This window comes from Coptis chinensis, chromosome 5 (genome assembly GCF_015680905.1).
Source record: "Coptis chinensis isolate HL-2020 chromosome 5, ASM1568090v1, whole genome shotgun sequence".
NCBI lineage: Eukaryota > Viridiplantae > Streptophyta > Magnoliopsida > Ranunculales > Ranunculaceae > Coptis > Coptis chinensis.
In genome coordinates, this window is record NC_141460.1 from 61,500,727 (window position 1) to 61,516,706 (window position 15,980).

A 15,980-nucleotide genomic window follows, 5' to 3' on the forward strand; every position below is an offset into this window, starting at 1 on the left:
ATGCAAACTCTCCATCCAGTCTGAATCCTGGTTGGAATCAACTCATTGTTCTCGTTCTCGATTACTGTGGTTCTAGACTTCTTCGGCATAATTTGAACTGGACTAACCCATTGACTATCAGAAATAGGGTAGATAATGCTGGCATCAAGGAGTTTGACATCCTCTTCTCGAACTACTTCCTTCATATTTGGATTAAGCCTCCTCTGTGGTTGCTTAGAAGTCTTGGAATCCTTTTCTAAATGAATCCTATGTTGAACTATCATAGGGCTGATCCCCTTGATATCATCAATTGTCCAACCTATGGCTGACTTATATTCCTTTAAAAGTGCTACTAACCTGGATTCCTGCTCCTCAGTCAAATCTGGTGCAATGACTACTGGTAGGTTCCCAAATCTCCCAAGAAAACATACTTGAGTGTAGACGGTAAAGGCTTTAATTCTAGCTTAGGCGGTTCCTTCTTAAGCTCTTTAGATGGTCCATCAGGCATAGGCGATTCAAACTTTTCTTTGAACTTGCTATCATCCATGATAGGTGATGAATCCAAAATTGTATTGATTTCCTCGACACTAAGTTCCTCATAGTCTGAGTCTGTCTGAGCTTTTAACAACTCGTCAGCAGGACATGAATGAGTCAAATAATCCTGTGCTAACGCTTCAATCATGCATACCTCATTCACAGCACACACCTCCTGTGGTTGCTGTAACATATGGAAAACATTGGTCTCGACTTTCATACTACCAAAAGATAACGTCATATTACCGTTTCAACAGTTGATGAGTGCATTTGCAGTGGCCAAGAATGGTCTGCCTAGAATGATTGGTTGCCTACCAGATATAGGTTCAGTGTCTAGTACTATGAAATCAATCGGATAATAGAAATTTTCGATCTTGACTATGACGTCTTCAATGAGTCATCTAGGTATCTTCACTGATCTATCTGCCAACTGTAAAGTAACATTAGTCGGTTTAAGATCCTTCAAGCCTAACTTCTCATAGACAAAATATGGTAGAAGATTCACACTGGCACCGAAATCTAATAAAGCTTGCTCCTCCAAAGAATCTCTGATTCTGCTTGTAACAGTTGGACTTCCAGGATCATTCAGTTTTACAACCGATAGATTCTGTAGGTATGATGAACATCTTTGAGCGAGAAAAGCTTCTTTTGGAATGTTAGTCTTCTTCTTTACTAGATCTTTCAGGAACTTGGCATACGAGGGGACTTGCTTGATGGCGGTCAGAAATGTGATATTAATATGCAAATTCTGAAATACATCGCAAATCCCCTTATACTAGTAATCTTTTTTGGTATTCACTAGTTTCGAAGGAATCGGTGCTGGGGGATTCTTCAATATCGGTTCTCTTCTTTAGCTTCGGTTGGCTTGGTAACATATAGTGGAGTGACAGGTAGAGTTACTCGTGATGGCTTCTTCTTACTTACTTCCACAGTAGTTCCTTCAGCTTCTCTTTCAACATTTACTTTAGTGGGTGGCACAACACTAGATATATCTGGAATGTTAGAACTGGGTGGGATGGTGGGAACAAAAGTTACCTCAGGCTCCGCAGAATATTTTCCTAGTTCATAGACAATCTTGTTATCAACTTTCTTGCCTGACCTCAGAGTGGTGACAGAATTAACTTGTTCATGAGTAATCTCCAGGTTATCCACCTGCAGGACACCTCTTCCTTTCGGATTTGGCTCGGCTTGGTAATTCTCCTTTCGATCTTTTCATTGGCAAAGCGACAATTTGCCCTATCTGGCCTTGAATGACACTAAAGTTATTCTCCAACTTTTGGGTTATTTGATTTGTCTGTTTCAGCTCATTGACAATGGTGGTGATAGCTTCTTCCAAATGTGGGATAACCGATTTGCTTCGATCGAGGTGTAGGGGCAATATATCCACTCATAAGATCCGTACTAACTCTCTGCTTTTGTGTTGGCTTGGTATTGCCGGGTTTCGTATGACCGTTGATTTTGTATGGTTGTTCTTTGGCAGTTTTGGAACCGACATTGGTTATTCGAAGGCCGATTTGATCGATTTTGGAATCACGGAGGAAAATTCCTCTGATTTGTATTTTGTTGCTTCCAATAATTCTGTCCTTGATTGAATTGGTTATTTCTTCCTAAAGAGTTGATACTACATGCCTCTGCATTAGTATCCGTGATAATCTAACACTCTTTAGTGGTGTGGCCTTCATCAGAACATAGCTCACAAATGGCATAACAAGGCTTGGTTGGCTAAGGTTTAGCTTGGAAATTGTTTGGTTTTGGAGGATTCATAGAGAACTGATCAAACTTCTTGTTTAGAGTTTCAAGTCCTGTTGATATGCTTGCCATAATTGATATCATCGCCTGATTTGGGTCTTCTTGAATTTGGTTGCCAAATTGCTTCGGCACCCCCTCCACTCTAGCTACGTCCTCATTGCTAGTACTCCATTGTTGAGTGTCTTCAGCTAAATTCTCGAGAAAGTTGTATGCTTCCTCTCCATCCAATGATGTAAACTTACCTTGATGCATTGACTATATCATCCGCTTGTTCATAGTAGAAAGTCCTCGAAAAGAAAAAATGAGCCAGCGGTGTGCTCTTATCATAACCATGATGTGGACATGAGACTAGCAGATTATTGAATTTCTCCCGGCTTTGATGATATTCTTCACCACCTTCCCTTTGAAATTGCCGATGGCTTGTTTGATGGCATCTCTTACGGGGTGGGTAGAACTTGTTCATAAACTGTATTCTCAACTTCTCCCGGTTGTTAATTGAATTGATCGGGTGCGGCAATTAACCATTCTGGATGCTTTTACCTTCGAGTGAGAGTGGAGAAAGAATTAACTTGATACTCTCATCCCTGATATTCTGGTTCTTGAAAGTTCTAAAGACTGATAGAAATTTGTTCATGTGAACATAAGGCTAAACATTGTCTGAACCATTGAACTTTGGAAGCATAGAGATTACGGATGCTCTAAGTTCAAACTGGTTAGCTTCGTCTCTGGAAAAACAATACTGCTTGGTGGGTCTCCAATGATTGGTGAATAGAAATCACTCAGCTTCTTCCTCTGTTGTGCTTGCATGGGTGGGATAGCTTCAGGATTATTAGTGTCCAAAACACCTCCATCATTGCGTGCGGCCATTGTATCAATCTCATCTAGTATTCTTGTGAGTCGGTTGTTAAACCTTGTCCACTATTATGTTCTTACTGGACGATGATATGGACGACGGGGGATACACTAGAAAATGATATGCGAAAATAACGAAAAACTATCCTACTATGCTTGAATAGTATGCAATTATTCTAAGTTATACTAAAATGTAAAACTACTTTCCTTCAACTGGGTTGGGCTTTGCAGCTAGTATCTCGCCCGTTGTCTAAAGCTGTCTCTTCTAGGGTTATGGTGAATCACTTGGATTGCTTAAGTACCACTGCCCACAGATGATAGTCCGTTTGCCAAGATTCAGACAAGAAACACTAGAGTTTGATGTTTCGCTGTGTTGGCTTACAACTTCAATTGTTGAAAAGGTCCTAAATGCAATTATACTAGAAAGCAATAAAACTAAACTACAATGCAATTATACTAAGAATGAAATAAAAAGAATGAAGATTCAACTAACCTGGATGGTAGATCTTGTCTTCGAGATGTCCTTCAAGCTTCTTTCTTTCTTAAAAGGATGGATGATGCGGCTAAAATTACCTTAATATCCAAAGTTCTAATATTAAAAGAAAATGTTAAACATAAACAACTTAAAACGGCAGCGGCGCCATTTGACAATCTTCTTTTGTGTATGTAGATGGTGTATGGTCGTTGAACAAAACAGAAGCGTATCAAAACTTAATTATCCCTTAATAAGTAAAGGATGAGTAGGATTATCATTCCACTTTTAAGTGTATGTTATGTGAAGGACAAGACTGGAAAGGGGGGTTTAAGGGATTAAAAACTATGATTGTAAAGATTTTAGATTCTAATGCTAAACTAAATTAACTAAACTATTGAGAATTTATAAGAGAGGGAATTCAAGAGATTAGAATCCACCAATACTTTTAATCTATGACCTTCTGCTTCATGGTTGTTCTTATAAGTAGATTACAATTAGGCAATCGAGCGAGTGTCGATGCCCTCTTGGACGAAACATCGTTAACAATTAACTCTACTTAAGGTTGTTCCTATGTTTATGCTATTAATATCTTCTTTCCTTTATGTAAGCTCGGGCAACCATTCAATGTATTACCAAGAGCAACATCAAGGAGTACTTCCTAATAGGGCGGCCATTCAATGAATCACCACTTAAGGTAAACACAAAGATTACTTCCCCTAGGCAACCACTCCCTGAGCTACCCCTTCTAAGGCAACACAAAGAATACTTCCCTAACTCTAAAGAATTATACTACTAGAAGAAAAGTAAAGAACACTAGCATGATATTAATATTGCAAAACATAAACCCTATTCTATATTTCCATCCCCTGGTGTGGGCAATGGAACTAATAACTAAAAACATAAAGAACTAACCTGATTAAAGAACACCATGAACCAGAAGAATCATTAAACCTTAAGCACTGGCTTCATCTCCTCCCTTGAAGGAGAAGATTAGCCTTCCATAAAGAAGGAAGAACACGAAGAACGAGAAGAAGAAGAGTCGAAGAACATAAGACTAGAAAGATTAATTTATTAAGACTCAATTAGTTAAAACCGATATTTTATTATTAATCTCTCTCTGTCTCAAGTTCTAGAGACAAGAATATAAGTGAATTGGCCAATTACATGAGGCACTTAGGTCCTCTATTTATAAAGGTTACAATGAGCTCTAGAAGCATTCCAAACCGTCATTTGTTTCCTAATACAAATAAACTTCTTTCGAAGTCCAACTTCGTCTCCAAAACTGAGAAGAAATTGGCTACAGTGTCGATCCATGCATCTGGACGCACTATTCATGCGTCTCAGATGCAAGCAATGAGTCTGGACGCTCGATCCATGTGTCCCAAACGCGTAAGCCTATTTTGTCTCTTCTGCTCTATCCTTCTATCCTCTTTTGCGGGCTTTGGTCCAAGCAACGAATCCTTTGGCCTTGGGCTTCCAAATAGGCTTTAAAATAGGTCCAAGTCACATCTTTAATAGCTCCAATTCCTTGGCCTTCTCCATGATTGTCCACGGGCTTCCCATGTGATCCTTAATGCTCTGAATTGCTCCGTTTTACCCTATTTTCTCTAATATTCGACAAAACTCTCTCTTTGACTTGTAGAATCATAAAACATAACTTACAAACACTATTAGTCCACTAAGATGGCTAAACAAGAGACATAATCGAGGGTTAAATAGCACTTTTTGAGCACTTATCAGATACCAGTTAGGTCCAGCATCAACCACGAAAAAACATCTTGATTCTCTTTCAAGAAAACCATCAATTCATCTCTTATGGTCCCAGTCATTTTTGTGCCAATGAACGTATGATGCTCCCTTTCTCCTGTACTAATATAAACCTTTTCCACCGCCTTTATTATTTTTCTTTCCCAAGGTTCTTCATTTTGCTTTAGCTCTTGTGTGAACTTTACCTGCTCATGTATCTGCATATCGGTGTCGGTAGGTAAAGCTTACTGTAACTACTACTTAGAGCTTTCCAAGACGCCCCTGTGTCTTAGCTTTTTCCCTTCATCATCCCCTTTACAGTGATGAAATTACACTTTTCTGACTCCGACTGATCCCCCTTGATTTCGTGTAAGCCATACACTATGGTAAATCTGATTACCTGGTAGAATGTACTTGGGACAGCACGCATATCGTGTATCCACTTTCTGGCAAGTATTGCATTGTGATCGGAGTGATGCTTTATAACCATGAACTTCATCTTCACTGTCTGAGGTCCCGCTCGAACTTGCAATTTTATCTGTCCCACGGGCTTGGTAGAGCTTCCATTAAACCCAAACAAACTGAATTGTTGTGGCTTTAGATGAGTCTCATCGAGACCAATGCCTGTGAATGCTTTTCAGAATAAAATATTCACAAAACTATCACAATCCACGAGTATCGTTTGCACATCATATCTAGAGATACGCAAAGTGATTAATAATACATTATCATGAGGAAACATCACCTTAGACAGGTCATCTGGTACGAACATAATTGCTCCTGGAATGCTAGCCGATACCAGACTCTAACTTACGGTAATAATAGGTTCGACATTAACCTCGAGCACTTCTTTTATTGTTGAAATCTTTCTTATTTTATCTCACATGATTTTCATCTGTGGTATTTCCCCTTTGTAGATCATATTTATTACTCCAAGGGATTTCTTATGTGTGGTTGTAGTTTCTGCTGTCCTGACATCAACCCTGAACTCTCGCAACTTCCCATCTTTCATCAGTCTATTAATTTCTTTTAATAACTGCAAGCATCTGTTTGTCTCATGGTTCTCAATCTTGTGGAATTGACAATAAGGCTTGCCTTTCATCTCCCTGAGAGTGTATTTTGGCCAAGTCACGAAATCTTCTTTTGCGATCCTCTTTAATATATATTCCGATGTGGTATTGATGGCGATAAAATTACTGGGATCTAGCTCTTCTTTCAGTGTCCTCTCATATTTCCTTCTTTGTTGTGGTTGATTATCCCAATTTGTATAATGCTCCTAAGGCCTTTTGTTATCTGACCTCGAGGGGTCTTAACTCTCGTGTCGATCTCCATTATCTGTCTCTATTTCCTGTCTCTGACACTTGCAATATAGTTTGCACAGTGGCTGCATTTACCCCTTCTTCCACTCTAATATCTTTGTCACACAACTCTTGTAGACTTTTAACTTCTTTTCGTAAGAGATATTTGTGCATATATGATCTAGGTATCACACCTGTTTAGAAATCCATGACGCCCATCATTTCAGCCTCGTCAAGCCTTTCAACTGATTGAGTTTTAGCCTTGAATCTCGCTAAGAAATCTTTCAACGACTCCTTCTTCCCTTGTTTCAATTGGAATAGGACCGACACCTATTTCGGCTTCACCCTCTAATGACCATAGTTGGTGAGGAATCTTTCTTTAATTTCACGAAAACACGGAATGGTCCCCTCTGATATTGTATAGAACCACTTCAGCACTTTGCCTTTAAGGCTTTAAGAAAATGACTGACATAGTACTGAATCCCAATACTCCATTTCGTGATATATTGAGAATTGGTGTCGATAGCTAAATAGATGGTCCATGGGGTTACTGGTCCCATCATACTTAGTGAACTTTGGTTTCTTGAATTTTGGAGGTAATGGCACCCTCTCTACTTCCTTTTTCAATGGGTTTCTACTTACATCGTCTGCCAATTTACGAATCGAAGCTGATACCTTATCTAGTAGCTGGTCCCCAAATTGCCTTTGTATCATCTCCTGCACCATTTCATTCGTGATTGGTGCTTTTACCTCTTCCTCTTACACCTGATAGGGTTATATACTAAAAACATTACTTTTATATTAACTCTAATTCTTCATTTTTTGAATGAGAATCATATGGGCAAATGTTATGCATATTATATATGTTATTAGTTATATGCATGTGTCTAATACTTTATGTTGTAGATGATATGGTGTGAACACACAGAAGATCATATCATCAGTACCTTATAAAGTATAAGTAATCGTTCACAACCTAGATGGATTTGGACAAACCATTGGTACGGTTGTAGTATAATCTGGTATTAGTCTATTTTGACTATAGGATTACACTAGTACACTTTGTGTGTATTGAACAGGACCAAGTGAGGTTGTTTTTCTTTATATTGATTGTATAAGAGAACAAGTGCCTCTGTTATTATGGATGCTTGTCCTCTTAATCCAGATATAATAATGGGCACTTACGTGCATTGTACATTGCTTTAAATCATCAATGAGTGAGATTCATTTGTGAATCAACAAACTCAATGGATTGGGTAATGACATTGTATGTAAGGTGTGCTGTTGATTATAGAAGGAATTCGTGACCCGCAGGAAGTCGGGTTTATGATGTCCCCTTGAGGAGCTCAAAAAGATTGTCATGTATACCCTACAGGTGGATTTATTCCGACATGACAATGAGGTTGAGTGGTACTACTCAAGGATATAAGAAGTTAATTAATGTAGTTGTCAGTAACTTGACTTAATCAACGGACATTCGATATCTTAAACACGGGGAGATCAACGAGCATATAATATGGAGCCCATAAATGCTGACACGTAATTTGGGATTAGGGCGGTAGTGCAACAATGACCTTTAGTGGAATAAGTCATTTGTTGACGAACTTGGGCCATGTGTTTTGGGCGAACATGGGAAGCCCAAACCGGTCAAGAGGCCCAACCCTAATTTCTCCTCATGGTCCCTGTTGTAGCCTATAAATAGAATACTCTCTCTGGCCGAAATTCACTATTCACTGTATTAGAAAAAGAGGCAAGGAAAGATAGATCCAAAATTGGATCTAGCTTTGTGAGAAAGAAAGGGATTGGTAGATCGTTGCCCACACAACGTTCAATCTATTCTAAAGGAATACAACATAAGATCAAGGGGTTGATTGTTGATTCGGATTCATAAAGCTTGGATTCTCAGAGTTATCAAAACCAGATCTAAAAGGTATGTTCTCTAATCCAAAATCGTGAGAACCCATTAATTCCGCTGCGCGATGGTTCTCGCGATTTGTAGAAATTTGTATTCTGAAATAACGGTTCCTACAACTAGTATCGGAGCATGTAGATTTGTTGGTAGATGTAGAACTATTCTAACATGTGATAAGAGCCCAAAACTGTAGTTTTAACCCCTTAGCAGTCATACTTTTAGACCAATTATGTGAGTAATAAGTAAGAGTTAATACTGATTACGTGTTTTTATGTATTTCAGGCTTCAAAGTCAATTATGTGCAGGAATGTGCCACTTTGATGAGATAAAGGAGCAATGGTTGGTTACTAAGGAGTTCGGTGATTAAAGGCCAAGATTCAAGAAGACAAAGCCTTTGTAAAGCCTGGTCAAAAGATGAAAAGTCAAGGTCCACGCAGGCAGAAACAGTGCACAAAGACAGCAGAACTTCCAAAGACCATATATTTGGACTCAGACCTTGGAATTGGGCCTACCTTATGTCAAAACGACCGGCTCGGAAAGAGCTTTCCAATGGATGAAGCCTTGACCCAATCAGAGGAGTAGAAGTGGACGAAAAGTCTGCTGAAGCCAACGGCAGTGAAGAGGCCTTTTGATCGAAGAATTGAGTTTTGGGCCTGATCCTCTGGCCCAAAACATGACTCCAAGCCCATGCACGATTTTTGGATCGGAACATATAAAAACAAAAGCTTAGCTCTTTGTTAATGGTAGCTAGTTAGACCTAAAATAATATAGATAAATCTAGATCTGTTTTCATTTAATTAATTTAAGTTTTAGTTCCATTTTCAGTTCTTGTTTTAGATTAAGTCTTTGAATCATTATTCTTGATTGATTAGATAAATAAAAAAAATAGTTATTTTAGCAATTTCGAATTGTGGTATTTCAATTTATAGATCTAGTTTTAATTATTGTTGGTTACCATTTCTTAGTTGTTAATTAGAATTTAATCATTGTTTAGTTTAGATTAAGTAGATTTCGAATCTTGATATTATGTTTAGTTATAATAATATGGGAAATGATGTTTTGATGACTCAAGGCTAAAACATCCATTAGAGGGGTTGATGAAGCCTTGATGAAAACTTAGTTGTTTAGTATAGAATCATTGTAGAATCTATTCCACTAGAAGGTCGTGGTTTCGCCATGAGAATGGGTGGGCGACCTCACATGCTAGTTAGTACTTGGTAGAAATGCCATGAACACTAGGGATTAGACTCGAAATTTTGCCGCGGAAAACGTAAGAATCGAGATACGACAATCTATACTAGGTTATTAAGTTGGATTCGAGGTGGATTTAATTCCCCTCTATTTTTTATCTAGATTCAAACAATCGATTCCAGAATTTCGTAGATTAACTTTAGTTTATATTTTATCTTGTTATTTATTATATTATTATATCTTGTTATTTAAATTAACGCGTCTTGTTAGCATAACATTTCGTAAAGCTCTCATTAGACTTAAGACTGATTTCTTAGACTTAGAAAACAATCCATGCTAGGGAACTAGGAGTGGAACGAACTTCCTACTCCACTTAGTGCAATTCGCATCGAGAGTAGAAGCTTTGATAATTGAGATTAAAAGATCAGTTTTAGTTTACTTACGTTTTGAATTCATCGTTCATTTCGTAGGTAAACTATTCATTTTACATTTATCAAATGGCGCCGCTGCCATCTTAGTTGCACTTTAGCATTGTTTTCTTTGTAGAAGTAGTCATTTTTAAGTCCCATTAAACCCACCCACCCTTGGTTGTTTCATACTGTGGTTGCCCATTTCAGCTTTGACAAATTCCGCGAGAAAATACACGGAGCGCCACGCTTCAGAGAGAGCGACCCGCTAAGTTACTGGAATTTCATCTACTAATCGAAAGCCGCCGCCATACCAAGCGCCGCGCCATACCAGCTGGCTAAGTTACTCGAACTCGACTTTACACCGAAGCGACCACTTCGCAGACGAGCGCCGCCTTTTTAGCTGAAATTTCCGGATTTCCTAGGTTTGATTCGAACTTCGAGTTGTCAAGTTTTTCAGTGTTCTAATCTCTTATATACATCGAACACGCTGCATTACACAAGACGCTATTCATTCATAAAGCAAGGACGCTTATCGTATTCCTTTCTTTCCATTTCCGCTAGAGGTTTTCTACTAGTATATCGAATTGTTTGGAGTGTTGCATGTTTAGTTAAGCTCAACTTAGTCTTGTATGAGATTAAGGTCCGGTCGAACAAAACAACAAACTTAATTACACGGCAACAAACAAGTCTATCTAGTACACCACCCACCTACACCTCTAGCTACTATCACACACACCATACCCCGACATAATGGTCTGAAGAAAGAGAGACTCCTCTCTCCGACTTTTACAAAGCCTCGAAGCGATAGCCCTAAATCTTGCATCGCTCTAGAATCGGTGGGGATTTTCGAATCCCCCAAACATATTTAATTTGTTACCCGCTTTTCATGGGTTAGACCATGAAAAACCTTATCAAAAGCACATGCATAGGATTGAACAAGTCCTTACAACATTCCATCATCCTACCAGAGGGTGCGGAACAAATTAAACCGGGGTATTCCCTTTCACATTAGCCGATAAAAGGCCTTGGTTAACCGCCCAAAGCTTAATTTCGTGGACTCGTGGGCTAAACTTGTTCAAATTGTTTATGGAACATTTTTACCCACCCCTAAAGACGGATGAGATGCTTTCCAAGATTCATTTTTTCCATTGTAATCCTCATGAATCATTTTTCGAGGCATGGAATCGCTTCACCGATCTCCTTATAGAGTGTCCACATCATAACTTAGCTTAAAGACACGTTAGTTCGGCCTTTTCAAAGGTCTTCTACACCACCATAAAGAAGTCCTTGACATAATGAATGGGGGTAGTTTCCTAAGTAAAGGAGCCTCTGAGGCTTACAAATTTTAGAAGACCAAACTAAACGGAATAATAATGGGGGTAGTGATGATATCCCCGCCAGCCTAGTTCTTTCTTCAAATACCAAGGGCCGGTATGTTTGAGAAGAAAACCGATCCGTAACTTAAAAATTTACTCAATCTCTAACTAAAAAGTAGAGGCTATTTCTCGCTCAACAAAAGCCTATCCCCATCATGAATGTAAACTCCAACCCATGTAATTTCTGTTTGAGTCCAGAGCACCCCGACGATTATTGTCCTCTAGCTTATGAACAACAACCACCGTAACAAGATAATGTTTACTCTATTAATAACTATCCTATTCCTAACGCCTTTGAGAGACAACATCCCAACTTCATTGAGAAATAATCAACAAGTAACACCTCCGTGGTATAATAATCAAAACGTTAGGCAAGCAAACAATTATAACCAAGCTCCACCTAGGCAAGGACAAGGACAAGGACAAGGTCAAGGGAATTATAATAATTATAACAACCAAGCTTAACCACGCACAAGGTCAAGCACAAGGTCAGAATAATTATAATAATTATAATACCAATAGAGGTATCTTTCGGTTAATAATAATAACTATCACAACCCACCCATAAATAATCAACGAGAGATAGTTCCAACGCACCACCCGTGACTACTACACCTACACAACCGGATCAGATCGACGCCTTTATACAAGTTACCCAACAACTTTTCCGCATAATGACTAATCAAACCAACAGATTTTACAATCCATAAATCGGGCATACAATAGTTAGCCCAAGCGAAAGCCCAACCAAAAGGCGTGGTTTCCAGGATGTTTATACCAAACCCTAAAATAGCAAACACAGCCTTTGAGGTAAACGGTAATTCTAGTACGGAAACTACAATCGTAGGTGACCTAAATGCCATCACCACTCTCCGCTCGAAGAGTGGTTGATAACAAAGTAACTACGCCTATAGTTACCCCATCGCATTCTCTACACCAGATATCGAACTAGATACCGCGAATAGAAACCGAGGAGCCTACCACGGTAGAGGTACCCGCTTAAATCACAACCAAAGAAACCGAAAAGCCAAGGTTACACAGCAAGTAGAGCTATATGCTTAAAATATAGATTTAAACCACCGCTCTCAAAAAATTAGCCATGCTAACCAGTGGATACAAACTTTGAGGAAATTAGGAACGTTTTCAAGAATCTAACGATAAACCTTCCTTTTCTCGAAGCTATTAAAAAGCTACCTAACCACGCTTAAGTTTCTTAAAGAGTTGTGCACTACTAGGCGAAGACCAACATACCTAAAGACGCTTTTAACCCAAACAGCCCTAACTTTATCCAAAAATAATGGAATTGTTAAGTACAAGGACCCCCGGTCGCCCCATCAGAAAATGCACCTTAGAGATTCCCACACGACTAACCGCCTTTATTAGACTCGGGGCGAAAGTGTTAACTTACTCCCCGTGATACTTGTATAAACAAATAGGTCTACGTGAAATGCAACCTACAAAAATAACGCGTTGCAATTAGCGGACGTGTCAATTAAGTATCCTAAAGGTGTAGTGGAAAACGTGCTTGTTAAGGTTCGTGGATTTCTACTATCCCGCTGATTTTGTTATCCTCGATACGTAAGTCGCTAATGACTCAGACCGATCATCTTAGGACGCCCCTTCTTGGCAACCGCCAACGCGCTTTATAAATTGTCGCGATGGAAAGATGTCCTTATCTTTTGGCCATCTTTTTTCCGCCGAGGTAAATGTTTTAAAATGATGAAACAGCTTAATGTGATTCGCCCTAGATGGGGAGGTTAGCATGATCGAGAGTTTAGCTCAAGATTATTTTAACAACACGTTTCCTCGAAAACAATATGTACAAATTCCTTTCTTTTGGAACTTCAGATTTTGTAAATGACTCCTACTTAGAGAAAGTCAACACCATCCCGAGTCCACACCAATTGTAGACCCGCCGGCCGGTTGTTCCATATATCGATTACTTAAGACTTGCTACCTAAGCAAGTCTTCATTACGCAAGATAAGGACACTTATGAAACATCAACGGACATTCCGGCCCACACCAGTGCTTAAACCTCTTCCCCGGAGTTAAAATATATTCAACTTGATCCGATGGTAGTCACCCGATAATTATATCTTCTCGTTAACTAAGGATGAAGAGACATGTTTAATAAGGGTGATTAGGGAACATCGGTCCGCGATTGGTTGGTCCTTAGCCGACATTAAGGAATTGACCCTAATGTTTGCACTCATCGTGATCCATTTGAGGATAACGCCAAGACTTCTCGCGAACCTCAGCACGCTTGAACCCCGCCATGAAAGAGGTGGTTAGGGAAGAAGTCTTGCGATTACTCGACGCGGGTATTATATACCCAATCTCCGATAGCGAATGGGTAAGTCCCATTCATGTAGTTCCTAAGAAATCGGGGAGTTACCATGGTATGCGAACGGGAAGGGTGACTATGTTGTCACTCAAGGTCCTATGAAATGGAGAATCAGATTGATTATGTGACGTTTAAATGCTATGACATTTAAAGGATCACTTTCCCCTTACCATTTATAGATCGATGCTAGAACGCCCTAGTCGGTCATGCCTTTATTGTTTTCCTCGGATGGCTACTCCGCTATTTTCAGATTATTATTGATATTGATGACCAAGAAAAGATAACCTTCACATGTCCCTTCTGAACATATGCCTATAAACTAATGCCTTTTGGCCTTTGTAATGCCCCGGTACCTTCCAAACATGTATGCTTCATATATTTAGTGACATGGTAGAGCTTTATGGAAGTGTTCATGGATGATTTTTCTATCTATGGAGACTCCTTTTACGAATCGCTTGTCTAACCTCGCCTAAGGTCTTGACACGGTGTGAAGAAAAGAGCCTCGCTTTTAAATTGGGAAAAGTGTCATTTCATGGTCAAAAAGGGCATAGTACTAGGTCATATTGTATCTAGTGATGGCATCAAGTAGATAAAGCCAAACTAGATAAGATAGCTTAACCCTACTAAAACCACGGATCGTCCGTGAGATTAGAGCCTTCTAGGCCATGCAGGGTTTTATAGGCGCTTTCATTAAAGATTTTTCAAAATAGCTAGGCCTTTAACTAACCTCGCTTTTGAAGGATGCAATCTTTGATTTTAATTTTAATCAGAAACAGGCTTTTGAAACCTTAAAAAGCCTCTAACCATCGCACCTATTATACACCTCCTCGATTGGTCTAAACCTTTCAACTCACGTGTGATGCTAGTGACTATGCAGCTTGGTGCCGCTTTTGGGACGTAAACTAGATAATAAGTCCATGTTATTTATTATGCTAGTAAAACATTAAACGATGCTCAACGGAATTATACAACTACTGAAAAAGAATTTTTAGCTGTCATTTATGCTTTAGATAAGTTTCGGCCCTTATTTGGTTGGTTCTAAAACTTTAGTTTACACGGACCATGCAATTTTTTAGGTACCTTCTTGCAAAGAAGGATGCTAAGCGTAGATTAATCCGATGGATTCTTCTCCCGCAAGAGTTCACATTAGAAATAAAGGACAAAAAGAGGGTCGAAAACGAGTTGCCGCACCACTTATCTAGACTTACAAATGACGATAGTAGTGATTCCGAGTCCATACCGGACTCTTTTCCCCGATGAGCATCAGATGCTATTTTTCATCACCATGGTATGCGGACATCGTGAAATTATTTAGCGGCTGATGTTATGCCTTATAATTGGTCAAGAAATGAACGTAAGAAGTTCTTGGCCGAGTCAAGTTATACCACTGGGATGAGCCCTACCTTTTTAAGTATTGTGCGGATCGATTATTCGCCGTTGCATTCCCGGTGGGGAATATAATGAAGTTCTATCGCTCTGCCATGACAAAAAGTGTGGTGGCCACTTTAGTGGAATGAAAACAGCCGCTAAAGTTCTTCAATGTGGATTTTATTGGCCTACCCTTTTAAGGATGCCCAAGTGCATTGCATTGCAAGACGGTATTCGCTGCCAACAACTTGGGCTTAATCACGGCTTAATATGATGCCATTAAATCCAATCTTGATAGTAGAAATTTTTGATGTTTGGGGTATTGATTTCATGGGCCCTTTCCCCGTTTCCCACGGTTATAGTTTATATTCTAGTTGCCGTGGACTACGGTCTAAATGGATAGAGGCCCTAGCTTGCCGTGAAAGCAATGACCATAAGACCCGTTGTATTTTTATTAAAGAATATATTTTCTCGTTGGTTTGGCATTCCTAAAGCCATCATTAGTGATGGTGGAACACATTTTTGCAAATGAGTTGTTGCATCCCTAGTGAAAAAGTATGGAGTTACACACAAAGTAGCAACTCCTTATCATCCACAAACTAGCGCCAAGTAGAAGTTTCTAATAGGGAAATCAAAAAGATTTTAGAAACAACAGAAACCCCCGATAGGAAAGATCGGGTCGTCTGCCTATCGGATGCCTTATGGCATTATAGAACTGCTTTCAAAACTCCTATAGGTATGTCTC